Below are 14,190 nucleotides of genomic sequence, written 5' to 3' on the forward strand. Positions count from 1 at the left end.
CCCTCAAGGTACGACTGTCTGATAAACACAAGAGCCCAAGGACTACAAAAGTTTCAGCCCAGCAGGACCTAAGGGATTCTTGAAGCCTTTTAGTAGGAAATGAGGAACCTTCTCTGAGGCCCTGGGGAGATGCTGGTGGGGCGGGGGCAAGGGGTGGGAGGACTTCCCCTTGGGCCCTGGTCCTTCTGCCTCCCAGAAAAGTCATTCATGCCCCGCTGTGCTTTTCCGCCCTGGGTTCTGGATCAAAGTTCTCTCGCTGGGCTCAGGCTCCAGCTTCTCTCTCTCTCCCTCTGTGTTGGCTACAGGCAGGGGTTGGACCTCGGGTTCACGTGCTGATGGACCCTCGGCAACAGGTTCTTTCTTTGCACATGTTATCTTACTAAAGCTCAGAAGAGGCTGCTAGGAGCTCCTGGGGAGGGCGGGGATCCCCGGAGGGCAAGACTGTGGGGCTTCTGGCTGCCGACCCCTCCAGCGGGGAGCCTGGGTACCTCTCTGTGCACTCACGCCCACACCTCTGCCCTCGGCCCCCGCCCCGTCAGAAGAAAGTTAAAAAAAAAAAAAAAAAAAGAACAACAAAACCCAGCACACAATAATGGGAGCGTTCTGGTCCAAATCGACCAGGCATTTATCGAGGGCCCTTCTCTGAGCTCCGTTCCACGCTCTGTGCGGTCGACATGACAGCATCAAAGAGTCGCCCCAGCACCGGGGGGCCGGGAGCCACACCGTGTTGTTTAAGAAGTTCAGAAATGGACAGGAATATGCGTGAAGCCGTGAGACACACGCTGTGGACGAGAGCAAGAGGGAGGAGGTAGGGGACGGGGTGGGGGGTCGCCCAGCAGCCCCCAGTCTGCTGCAGAAGCCCTCCCTGACAAGGACGCAGCTTCCCCAGCTCTGCACCCACATGGTTCCAAGCAAAAGGACCGGCCAGTCAGAAAATATACTTACGTGCTTGAAAACTAGCTCGGTCCTGGGTCTGCCTAGGGGGGGACTCTGTGTGGTCCCCTCCACTCCCTCTCCTCCGGTGCGTGGCCTACAGGGCCCCCAGAAAGTGCTGATGCTGCAGGGAGCCAGCGGCCTCCCCGGAAGCCCACACAACACCCCCTCGGAGGCCGCCTCTAATTTTAGCAGGGCCAGAGGTGGGGGCTGGGGGGCTGCCATACTTCCCTTTTTATTTTTGTTCTGAGCAGAGTCTGTGGGTGACTTTCCACCGAGGGGGAGGCTGGGAGACGCGGAGGGGACGCTGCTCTCTCTGGCAGGTGGGGCCGCGTCTGCCGCTGGGGCGCAGAGGGGATGGGGGTGCCGGAGTGGAGGGAGGAGGGGCCAGGAGTCTGGCATCACTTGTGCTCTCCCTGCCTGCTGGCCCCTGCCGCCGTCCCAGACCTCACCAGGGACACCGCAACCTCCTGCCTGTGACCTGCACCAAGGAGGACTCCTGGCTGGCCTAGAACATTCCAGGGAAGATGCTCCCGCAAGTCTTAGATCAAGCTGCCCGGAGCCAAACAGCCCATCCTACTCTTTTCTCCTCCAGACATCCCATCCAGACGTCCACGGTAGGCGACGGACCCGGCTCCCTTCTGCCTCTCTGACCACCCGTGTCTCTGCCTTCTTACCCTGCGGGCTGCCCAGCGGGGTGGGGAGGCTCTGATCACCCCATTCCCCTGGGGGAACACAGGGCCATGTCCTCTCAGGGAAGTGGGGGCAACGGAAGCCGTGGGTGGACGGGTCCAGGTGACGCTCGCACACGCCGGTGACCCAGCAAGGCCGTCCCGCCCCCTTCCTAGAAGCTCCCCGCCCCGCCTCCACACCTGGGTGAGCGTCCCCGCCCAGGCGCCCCGGCCCCACACGGCGGAGCCCCACACTGCTTCAGCTTCCCTCCTGTGTCCCAGCCTATGTGGATCGCCACAGAACTTGCTGGACACTCTCCGCTTTCCTAAAATACTGCGGTGAGATCAGGAAGCCCCACGCATTGTAAGTACCCAGTGCAGTGGGTTCTGAAAAAGAAGACCCCCTTATGACCAGTTAAGAAGTGGACTGTGGCCAACACCCTAGAAAGTTCCTTCACAGACCTTTCCATCCCATGTTCCCACCCTCCGGGGTCACCAGTCCTGGGATGTCTGTCACCGAAAGACAGAAAAGCGTGCAACGCACTGTTTAGGACCTGGCTTGCTGTGCTCAGCATGTTGAGGGGCATGTGTTTGTGTCATGGTCAGGGGCTTGTGCGCCTCACAGCTTATCTGTTCGCCTCTCAGTGGACATTTGGGTGGTGTCCCAAGCTCTCTTTTTGGGGACATTCTCGCACAGATCTTTATATGGACATGTGTTGTCATTTCTTTGGAATAAATACCTGGGATTAGAATTGCTGGGTCATGGCACTGGTGCACCATCAGCTCCGTAAGAAACCGCCCGTTTTCCAAGGTGGCCGTGGGGTCCTGCCCTCCAGCCCGAGCGGGTGAGCGGTCACACACAGAAGCCAACGGTCAGGGAGCTCATGCACAGAGCTCACTCTGGTCAGCCTCTGGGCACGGCGGGTGGGCTGGGTCTGCAGGGCACCCTCTGAGCCCTCGGTGTCTCCACTGTCACATGGGGACAATGACCATGCCAGTGTCACTGGGGGTGTGAGGATGAAAAGGTGAAGTTTGGAGAACACGAGCTCAGTGCCTACATCTGGTCAGCACTCAGGGCTGGACACAGCTGATCTCCCGTCAGGGATGGCCCAGCCTCCCTCCTGAGGACAGAAACGGGTTTGCAGCATCTCCTGGTCATGCTCCCATGTTCAAGGTGTTGATGGCATCACTGCTGGGTGAGCGGAAAGGAGTAGGAGGGAGGTGAGCACGTCCTCCTCTCTGGGACCTTCCAAAGAACCTCCTAGGGACAGCTGGGTCTGTCTTCTTCCCGGTTTTCGTCCTCCAATTCTGAAAGCCGAGCCCTACTCTAATGCCACAGAAGGGAAGTCCTGCTTAACTGCAAATCCTTCCACTGGCCAGCAGTCATGTGTGGCAGCTGACATTACCACCCGAAACCAAGCCTCGGGGGAGTCGTTGGATTGACCTGAGGCCACACGGTGTCTTTGTCAGCTTCTGCTGCTACGACAACACCCCTCAGACTTGGGAGGCTTAAACAAGAGGGACTCAGCTCTCACAGTTCTTCAGCCTGGGCAGTCCAAGGTCAAGGTGCTGGTGGGTTCCGTGTCTGGTGAGACCTCTTCCTGGTTCACGGATGGCCACCTTCCCATGCTGTCCTCACCTGGCCTTTCCTTGGCGTGAGCTCATGAAGAGAGAGCTCCCCTACCTCTTCCACTGCTTGTAAGACCCCAACCCCATCACAAGGCCCCCACCCTCATGACCGCATCTAACCCTAATTACCTCCCAAAGGCCCCACCTCCAAATACCACCCCACAGGGGCTTAGGGCTTCCCCACATGAATTCTGGGGAGGGTTTAGGGCTGGCTCTGCCTGGGATAGAAGGCTCCTGTGTGTGTCCCAAAGGAGTAGGGCCTCCCTCTACCTGCTGTGCTATGAACATCACCAGGACACTGTCAACTGAGTGACGACTCCCGGACTCGCCGGCAAATCGATGGGAAGGAAGCACCACGGCGAAGCCTCTGTCCTAGTTGGTCAGAGCACGAGGTAATGGGATTTCAGACCCAGGAGTGGTCTTTGGTGCCATTTCAGACCCCTGCATGGTGAATCCCCCGTTAGGGAACGTGAGTACTGACCGGTGGAAGGGAGCCCTTGCTGAATGAATGCTACCCACAAACAGTGGGCCTGGTGTCTGCAGGGCCCTCCGCGGGCGTTCCCGCAGGTGGCTTTCTCCATGCCTGCCCTGTGGGATAGGTCGCTTTACCCTCATGCTGCAGAAGAGGGTCCGGACACCAGGGCCCAGACCCCACGGGGTGGTGGGAGAGGCACAGGGACCAATTCCGGTCTTTTCTACCTCTGCACCCTGGACTTTCCATCATGCCCCATTTTTCTTTGTCCTGCACAGAAAGCGGATCTTTCTAAGGAGAGATAAACCCGCCAGAGCCAGGATGAGGGTAGGGGAAAGGGGGTCCAACCATGTTGCAGGGTAGGGCCAGGTGCCTTCATGTCCTTCTGTCCCTGGGAGTCTAAGACACTCCCCACCAGAGAGACCAGCACGGGGTTGGCAGAATTCTTTCCTGGACTCAATGGGGAGATGCCCACTGGGCTCATCAGGGGCGCAACACAGGGGGTGGGGGGTGCCCGCATGGAAAGGCAGAGGGAGCTGTATCGTCACGGGCAGCCGCTGAGAAGAGGTGCCCAGAGCCCCTCCAGGGGAGGTGGCAGGAGCTAAGTGACACGTGAGAGGAAGTGGCTTCCAGCAGCTTCCTGCACGCACACCCAAGGAGGTTCAAGTCTGAGCTGTAGGTGAAGAATGATTTCTCTACTATGGCAAGAAAGAAGAAGAAGAAAAAAAAACCCCAACAACAACGCAAAACATCCGGCTCTGTAATAACAGCCTTGCGCGGTGTGGGGGGCAGGGGACCCAGACACAAAACACACCCAACGTGGAGTGGCGCTTTGGGGCATCAGCCGCATCCCGGAGGCCCCGGTCTGTCCTGCTACGGCCCCAGAATGCGTTCGTTTGGGCCCGCCCAAGGACGCAGGATTCAACCTCTCCCCTTTGTGTTATTTGTTTAATTTATCTCTGCCTTGAAACCGTAGTTCTAAACACTGCAGGCCCTTGACTGCTGACTCAGCTGCCAGAGCCAAAACTCATAAAATCCTGTTTCCAAAAGGTCCAATGATTTTATTTTCTGACCATAAATATGAAATTTAATTAGCAGCTTGCTGCTAATGAAGTCGCCACAGAAGCCAGCCTGGAGACCGCAGAGCAGGAGCAGAGCAGGAAAAGACCGCCCCACATTAAACAGAACCTGTGGACCTGTTAACCCTTGCCTCTCCCTCTGCCCTTCGCCACGACCCCTGAAGCCTGGAGAGCAAGGGAGCAGACTCCGAGCGGGAAGGACTAAGGCGGGGTGGGGGTTGCTCACTTAGAGACTGGGATGCGGGTAGGATGTCCCCTCCGGTTGGTGGGAAGGTCCTGGGCACTCTGGCCTGGCTGTGTCTCCACGGCAGGGGGGGGGGGGGGGGGACTGGAAAGAGGCTGAACGAAAAAGAACTAAAGCTAAGGAAGAGCCCCGTTACTCTGTTTCGTTGGACACTTGGGGCTATTCACACTTGACCAAACACATGAATTCCAACACCCACCTGCTCCTCCAACTACCCCTGGTCTCAGTTTAACTTTTATAAAATGGAGTCTATAAATAATCTATAAATAGTTTATCTATAAAATAGGCATAATGCTCACAGCTGGTGGAATTTTAGTGATGATGGAACGTATTTCTAAAGCCTGTGCCTGGAATATAGCAGGTGCTCAATAAATGGGAGCCATCATTATTAATATCCTTGGATGGATTCATTCATTAAACCCAAAGTCCAGAACTCAGTAAGATCTGAAGTCCTATTGCGAAGAAACGGACTATTTCAAGCATCATTCAAGAAGCTGAAGGTGAAACATGGAAACCCAGTCCACACGGTTGGTGCTAAAATAATGCTGTCATCAACCAAATGTGTCCTGCGCCAGTGTCTAAGACCCAGGTGTGTGTGGATGGTGTGAGAGTATGTCCATCAAGCAGAGGTCATGGCGCACACACAGATTCCCCAAACAAACATCTGTTAGATGTGAGGGTCTCCTTCCCTCCTGAGGGGATCTCCAGCACGAAACTTCAGACTGAGTTTGCAGTCAAGGCACACTTGTGTGACAGTACGATACTCTAGAAAAAAGTTTATGGCAGAAGGTAATAGAGTTTTTAGGGTTGTTTTCATGCTTGCTTTTTTTTTTTTTTTTTTTTTTTTAACTGAAGCATGCTTCTGTTCTGCTGGCATATGAGAACTTGAACCAGTAGGAATAGCACGTGTTTCAGCTCCTGTGGCTCTGGGGGAAATTCTCCTAGGGTCACCGCTGAGATTTCTGGGATGCTAGAGGCTGAACCCCCTCAGGTATAACTGTCAGCCCCAGCAGGTGCAGATGGCTTTAAGGATTAAATGTCATGGGTAAACGATGCTGGGTAAATCCAACCCTATTGTCTCCATTTACTGGGTTTAGCACCACGGTCTCCTCTACACCACAAGCATCAGTTGATTGCCCATGTGAGGAACTACCCTGGCTCACGGGCTGAAATCCCTCCCCCATCAGTGCTGTCCCACGGCCTCGACGCCATCTGGAGCCTGTGGGACCTGCAGCTCCTTAGGCCTCATCTCAGACCTTCTGAGTCAGAGCTTGCATTTTAACAAGCTCACTGGGTGACTCACACAGACACGGGTAAGTGCTGTCCTAGCTCAGTCCTCACTGTTGGCAGAGACGCGGGTTGCTGACTTGCCTGTTCACTCCCCATCCAAGTCTTCTAGAACGTTTCTTTGACACGGGTGCTGGTCTCTCACGGCTCACACCTTGCCTGGCCTTTGATGAAGCCCATTTTGGCTCAATACATTCATTCAGATCTTAGAGGTGACTGAGCCCCATGTGGGACCAGGTCTTTATACTTCATACCTCAGTGGCCCTCACTTTGTCCTGGCCTTGCTGTGGGCCCTAGATGCTTATGTATGCAATGCAACAGCTCAGTGGTTCACTGGCTTCATTTCTAATCAACAACCTGGAAACAACTTCTAAAACTTAGGGACCTGGGCTCTGCTGTCCATTACCTATCTCTTCCAACAATCACCTTCCAATGGGTCATGGAAGAACACTATTTACTTGTAGCTAGTTCTTCTGTAAAGTGAAGTAAGGGTTTTTCTGCAAAGTAGGATTAAGCTCCTCAGGTATTTCTTATAAAATTCCAGTTTTTAAAAAAATTTATTTTATTTTTTATGATTTTATTCATTGATTTGTCAGCAAGAGGGAGGGTACAAGCAGGGGGAGGAGAAGGAGGCTCCCCGTCGAGCAGGGAGCCCGATGTGGGGCTCGATCCCAGGACTGTGGGACCATGACCTGAGCTGAAGGCAGACTCTTTACCAACTGAGCCACCCAGGCATCCCTAAAATTCCAATATTTTATACAACAAGATTTTTGGGTATACTTAAAGTCTTTTCTTGTGGACAGGGTGCCCCATGATTTCTACTTACAATAAATCCTAAATCATTGCTCATCTTTTATAATACCTTCTTATCTGGCTTGGTGAATTCAGATCAGTCATGAGGTATGCAAAAAGTAACACACCATGAATAACAGCAAAAATATTAAACAATTATAAAGTGACAAGATACCTGAAATAACTATTTGTAGACATTGGGACAGGTGGCTCAGGATGACCATAACAGAAGAGAAATTCAGGAGGCAGGCCTCAGGACTGCTCTGGCTTTTTGCCTGGATGCATTTTACATAGTATGGGCAAAAAGGTGGATCCCAGAGGATGGCAGGTTCACCAAACCGTGGAGACGAAGATCAGCGTTCAGGGCTGTTGATGTCTAAAGTTTGGGAGGAGAGATACCAAGAGCAACTAACAGACACAGACACAGACACAGACACAAGCTAAATACTAAACTATACTTACACATGGAAGACTCCATGAGTGCAGCAGACAGTAACTATCACAGGGCTGTGAACTGATAAATTTCAGATGACACACAGGACTGAGAGATGTCAGACTTCCAACTAGCCAGACCAGAGAAACTTCACTGAGTTCAGAGATCCAGAAAATCTCTACCTTAGCAGTAGATCTACTCTAACTCCAGAATAAAGACTGCTCTAGATATACCTAACAAAGCTTAACAATAAGTTTCAAAAGGATTAGGCCCATTCATACATAAAGTAATCAAAACTTATCATGATTCATGATCAAATCCAGAAACTTGGTATTCACAATGACCAGAGTTCAAGAAAAAAAATTATTAGACATGTGTATAAGCTGGCAAATTTGACTCATAACCAGAAGGGGGAAAAAGTCAATAGAAACAGATCCGGAAATTACAGAAATATAATTTTTTATTTTTGGATCTGGAATGTGCCTGCTAAGACTTTGAAACAGCTATTATAAATATGTCAAAATTTAAAGAAAACATGAGCACAAGAGCAAAACAGGTATGAAACAAGAAATAGCTACATGAAAATTCTAGATGTAAAAATTAGAATATATAAGTTATAAATTCAAATAGATGGGTTTAAAAACCACTTAGACATGCAGAATCATCAGTGAACTTGAAAATAGAGCAAGAAAAACTATCTACCTGAGGCAGAGAGGAAAAGAAAAGGCTGAAAAGACTGAACAGAGAATTAGTGAATTGTGGGATAACATCACATAGTCTAACACTCATGTAATTAGAGTCCCAGAAGGAGAAGAGAAAGAGAAATTGGGGGAGAGAAATTATTTTTAAAATGTTTCCATTTTTGACAAAAAATATCAACTCACAGATTCAAGAAACTCACTGAGCTTGAAGCAAAATAAATAAAAAACTATAATAGGAATATCTCAAATTGCTGGAAATTGAATATAAAGAGAAAAAATTTAAAAGCCAACTGAAAAAAGAGATATTCTATACAATGGAATAATGATAAGAATTACCGTTCATTCCTCATGGGAAACAATGTGAGGGGGAAGAAAATAGAACTACATCTTTAAAGTGCTGAAACAAAAAGTCAACTAGGAATTCTTTATCTGGGGAGACATCTTTCAAAAGTAGGATGAAATAAAAGCTCTTTCTTTGATATAAACCTGAAAAGATACATCACAGCAGACCTGTCGTATGAGGAATGTAAAGAATAGTCTTCAGAATGAAAACAAATGATACCAGACAGAAACTTGAAGTTGCATGAAGAACTGAAGAGTGTCAAAAATGATAAATATGTAAGTAAATACATTTATTTTTCATTTTTAATTTCTTTAAAAATAACTGATGATTTAAAGCAAAAATAACAACTTATTGTGTACTTTATAACATATGTAGAAAACACAATAACAATAACACATGTAGAAACAACTTATTGTGTACTTTATAACATATGTAGAAAACACAATAACAATAACACAAGAATGAGGGGGGTTAAATGAAAGCATACATCCTAAGTCTTTATGCTAGATGCATAAAGCTATATAAGTGCAGGGTAGATTGTAGCAAGTTAAAAGGTGCGTTATATGAACCATAGAGCAACTGTGCACCTACAAATAAAGCAAAGAGGTTGTCTAACAAGTCGACAGAGGAGATAAAAATGGAACATCAAAAAAGACCTTGATTAATCCAAAGAAAGGCAGGAAAGAAGGAAAAATGAAACCAAGAATGGATGCATCATAAAGAAAAGACTCAGACAGTAAATGTAAATGGACTAAACACATCAATTAAAAGGCAGAGACTGTCAGGGTGAATTAAAAAAAAACACTCAACTATATGCTGTGTTAATAGACACACATTAAATATAAAGACATAAGTAAGATAAAAGTAAAAACATAGAAACATTATTCATCAGACCTGGAATGGCTATACCAGTATCCTAAAAATAGGCTTCAGAAAAGGAGTATTACCAGAGATAAAGAGGGACATTTTGTAAAGATAATGGAGTCCATTCATCCAGAAGCTTTAACAGTTCTAAATATGTATGCATCTAACTATAGAGCTTCAAAACATGTGAAGCAAAAAATGGACAAAACTGAAAGGAAGGTTGGACAAACTGACAATTATAGTTGTAGATTTCAACATCCCACTCAGTTATTGTTAGGATAAGTAGATAAAAATCAAGGACACAGAAGATTTGAACATCACTACCAACTAACCTGACCCAACTGACATTTACAAAACACAACAGGTAACAACAGGGGGATCCCTGCAGAATACAGGTGCTTCTTAGGTGTGTATGAAACATTCACTAAGATTTTATGTTGGGCCATAAAACAAATCTCAACAACTTTATAGGAATTAGAATTATATAAAATATAATAAAGGGAATAAATTAGAATAAATTTATAAATTTAAGGCAAAAGGGAAGGGAAAAATTAGAAAAAGGGAAATAAATTAGGGAAAAAGGGAATAAATTAGAATTGATAATTAAAAATCCCTAGATATTTGGAAATTAAATGATACAGTCCTAAATGATACAGTCCTAAATAAAGAAGAAGCAAAAGGGAAATTTTGAAAATATTTTGAACTGAATAGAAATAAAAACACAATGTCAAAAATTTGGGGCACACAGCTAAAGCAATGGTTAGAGGGAGATTTATGTTTTTTTTTAAATTTTTTAAAACAGATTTTATTTATTTATTTGACAGAAAGAGAGAGAGAAGCACAAGTAGGCAGAGCAGCAGGCAGAGGAAGAGTGAGAAGTAGGTTCCCTGTTGAGCAGTGAGCCTGATGTGAGGCTTGATCCCAGGACCCTAAGATCATGACCTGAGCTGAAGGCAGATGCCCACCAAACTGAGCCACCCAGGTGCCCCAGAAATTTATAATTTTAAAGGTTTATATCAGGAATGAAGAATGGTGTAAAATTAAGTAAGTAGAGGAAAGGAGACAATAAAGGTAAGAGTGGGAAACAATAAGATAGAAACTATAAGAGCAATATGGAAAAAGTCAACAAAATAGCTTGTTTGAAAAGATTAACAAAACTGATAAACCTCTAGCTAGACTGATTAAGAAAAAAAAAAGAAAAAACAAAATAATTCAAGTAACAGAGATGAGATACTAACTATAGATTCACCGGGTGCTGAGAAGATATTATGGGAATATTATGAAAAACTTTATGCCCACAAATTCTATGCATAAAAGGACAAAAACTGTTCAAAAGATGCAAATTTCAAAAGTTGGCGTAGGAAGAAATAGACAATTTGAGTCAGCCTACCTAATAAAGAATCTGAAGTCATTATCAGAAACTCTTTCACAAGGAAAGCTCTAGACTCATTTGGCTTCACTGGTGAATTCTACCAAACACTTCAGATAGAAATAACACCTACAAATTCTTTTTATAAATATAACATCTATAAATTCTTTCATAAAAGAGAGAAGTAGTACTCCCCATCTCATTTTAATGTGCCCAACATATGCTGATGCCAAAACCAAAAAAAGTACAGGAAAAAAAAAAACAGTACCCTCCATGAATATAGATGCAAAAATCCTTAATGTAAATTTAGCACAAAATTTCAGAAATATATAGAAAGGATATTACATCATGACCAAGTGGGATTGCTTCCAGGAATGCAAGGTTAGTTCAACATTCAAAAATCAACCACTAGTTCATCATATTAAGAGACTAGAGGAAAAAACCACATGGTTACCTCAATAGAAGCAGAAATCAGTTGGTAAAATTCAACTCATTCATATTAATGACCCTCAGCAAACTAGAATAGAAGGAATTTCCCTCAAGCTGATAACAGCTATCACCATACTTCATGATAAAAGGCTACATGCTTTCCTTCTAACATTGGGGCCAAAGCAAGGATAGTCACACGAATCACTTCTATTCAACATTGTACCGGTATTTCTAGATGTGGATTAGGGCCAGTAAAAGAAATAAAGGAAAGGAAGTTTGGAAAGGAAGACATAAAACTGCCATTATTTATAGACATCATAATTTTGTACAGAAAAAATACAAAGGAATCTGTAAAAAAAATACGAGAGTATCAGTAATAACTACTTTCAATTAATCATAAATTAGCAAGGACACAGGATGCAAGGTCAATATACAAAAATAAAAAAACTAGTATCAAAAAACATAAAATACTATAGATTTACATACAATGAAAGATGTATGAAATGTCCACACTAAAAACTACAAAGTATTGCTAAAAGAAAGAAAGAAAGAAAGAAAGAAACCCTAAACCAATTGGAAAGACCTAACCCAATGTTCATAGATAGGAAGACACTTCGGTATCATTAATTAGGATCCAAATTTACCTATGACAGCGAACATTTCAATCAAATATCAAAGAGCTTTTTTGGTATAGCATGAATAAACTGACTGTAATATTCATGTAGGACAGCAAGGAAAATTTGTGGGGAAAAAAGGACAAAATTGGAGGAATAGGATATAAATTAATATATATTAATTATAAATTTATGTATTACATATTCATTTATATGTTATATACTACATTCTTAAATAACATGTAATTATTATATTATAACATATATTATATACAGATATCATGTCCAGGCTTACTGTGAAACTACAATCAGCAAGACAGTGTGTTTTGCTGTGTAAAGATAGGCAACGTTATCAGTTAACAGAGGAGTGAGTCCAAAAATAGCTACACAGTTGGTTAATTTTTGCCAAAGACACCAAAGCAATTAGAAAGTGGCAGGAGAGTTTTTTCAGTGATTGATGCTGGAACAACTAAACAGCCACACATAAAAATATAATCCTCAACTCCTACCTCACGCTGGACACTAAAATTAACTCAAGATAGAGCTTTAAACCTAAAATTAAAAAAAAAAAAAACCACCTAAAATCCAAAACTATAATGTTTGGAGAAGAAAACACAAGATCATCTTTACAACCTTAACGTGGGCAAAGATTTCTTAGACAAGATCCAGAAAGCACTTATGGCAAAACTGAAGATAGGGGGAAAAAAAGTCAATAAACATCATCAAAATAAAAAACTTGAGAAACCATCCACTAAAAACACTCGTAGGAAAATGAACAGGGATGCTCCAGACGTGGCAGAAATTGTTGCTGTATATATACCCTGATAAAGGACTAGTATGTACAACAAATAAAGAACTCCTACCCCCAATAAAAACCCTCAGAAGTCAAAGAGCAGATGGAAGGCTTGCAGAAGCACTTCTACACTTAAGGGCTGTGTTTTCCAGTGTACAACTGGGTCTCCATGGGAAAAAGAAACTAGAATTAGAGAATTTGAGATGACCATTCTACTGCAAAGCTGTGCTTTCACTCCCTTGCCATCTGAGATGACCTTGCAGTGGGGGCGGGGGAGAGAGGTAGAACTTCGGCAAACACCCCGGAGATGAGGTCAACCTCACTGGAGCCCTTGGCATTGTGGGAGCCCCAGCCACCACGTGTGGGGGAGTACAGAAAGGCTGAGTGCCCCCCAAGTTAGTCTATCTGTGTTGGTTTCCCAGGGATGTGGCTGTAAGACGGAGGTGGGTTGAAACAACAGAAATTTATCCGGGCCTCGGTTTGGGGGGACGGGAAGCCTGATCTCAAGGTGTGGGATGGATGGGTTCCTTCTGGAGGCTTGGAGAGAGAAGCTATTATTCGAGGTCCCTCTCTTTCTGCTTTTTTGGTCATTTCTGGTGATCCTTGGCATTCCTGGACCTGGAGACACATCACTCCAATCTTTGCCTTGCTGGGCCACGCGTTCTTCTCTGTGCGTCTCTGTATCCTCTTTTTTTTTTTTTTTTTTTTAAGATTTTATTTATTTATTTGACAGACAGAGCTCACAAGTAGGCAGAGAGGCAGGCAGAGAGAGAGGGGGAAGCAGGCTCCCTGCTGAGCAGAGAACCCGATTCGGGGCTCGATCCCAGGACCCTGGGATCATGACCCAAGCCGAAGGCGGAGACTTAACCCACTGAGCCCCCCAGGCGCCCCGTATCCGTTCACAGGGGCGCCGGTCAGCGGACGCAGGGGCTACCCTTTACCAGTACCAACTCCAACACCCGGTGAGTCTTTAACTGTCTCCAGAAGGCCGCTGTTAACACACACACGTCTCCTGGAAGGAGAGGCTGGTCCTGGCAACTCTCTTGTCCTGTTAGAAAGCTGTAATTCACCTTGATGGGCTCAGGGATCCTGGTTCCCGGCAGAGGACACAAGTCAAGCAAGCTTCAGTGCAGGGAAATGGGCAAGGCTTCTTCAGGGAACAGCACAGGGCCTGGGTCTCCAAGGGGGCTCTGAACAGCCCACGGCTGGGTTCGGGATCTGCACGCCCAGGCCAGAGAGGTGCAGCAATGGCCTGTTTTTCTGCATTAAAATTCAAAAGAGGAATATGGTCTCTCATTCGGGCCCCTCTCCCACGGGACACAGGGCTGCAAGAAGCACCTCTCAGGGTTCTTGAGAGAAAGTTTCTAGTGGCCACCCTGGATTGGTACCTCATCCATCTGGAAGCACGACTCAAATCTGGAGGGCCCTGAGAAACTGGGAACATGCCCCCACACTTGCTCACAGTGCGGGAAAGGGGTTGAGAGTCAGGGAGAAGGTCGCATCCGCAGAGAAAGGAACCCCCCAGGCAGGACAGACG

General features: G+C 46.0%; 1 protein-coding gene across 5 annotated transcripts in view; it reads right to left on the reverse strand.

Annotated features, from left to right (window-relative positions):
- The window catches only part of CARD11 (caspase recruitment domain family member 11), a 110,634-nt gene that overhangs the window by 53,265 nt on the left and 43,179 nt on the right, over positions 1-14,190 (reverse strand). Inside the window, exon 1 of one of the 5 annotated variants that reach the window (XM_059414324.1) lies at positions 946-1,034. The exons of the other annotated variants lie outside the window; for them this stretch is intronic. The gene's annotated coding sequence lies outside the window, so the exon portion shown is untranslated. Of the gene's footprint in view, positions 1-945; positions 1,035-14,190 lie in introns of those variants that run through there. 5 annotated transcript variants of the gene reach the window in all.

Source organism: Mustela nigripes, chromosome 11, assembly GCF_022355385.1.
Source record: "Mustela nigripes isolate SB6536 chromosome 11, MUSNIG.SB6536, whole genome shotgun sequence".
In the NCBI taxonomy this organism is placed as follows: domain Eukaryota; kingdom Metazoa; phylum Chordata; class Mammalia; order Carnivora; family Mustelidae; genus Mustela; species Mustela nigripes.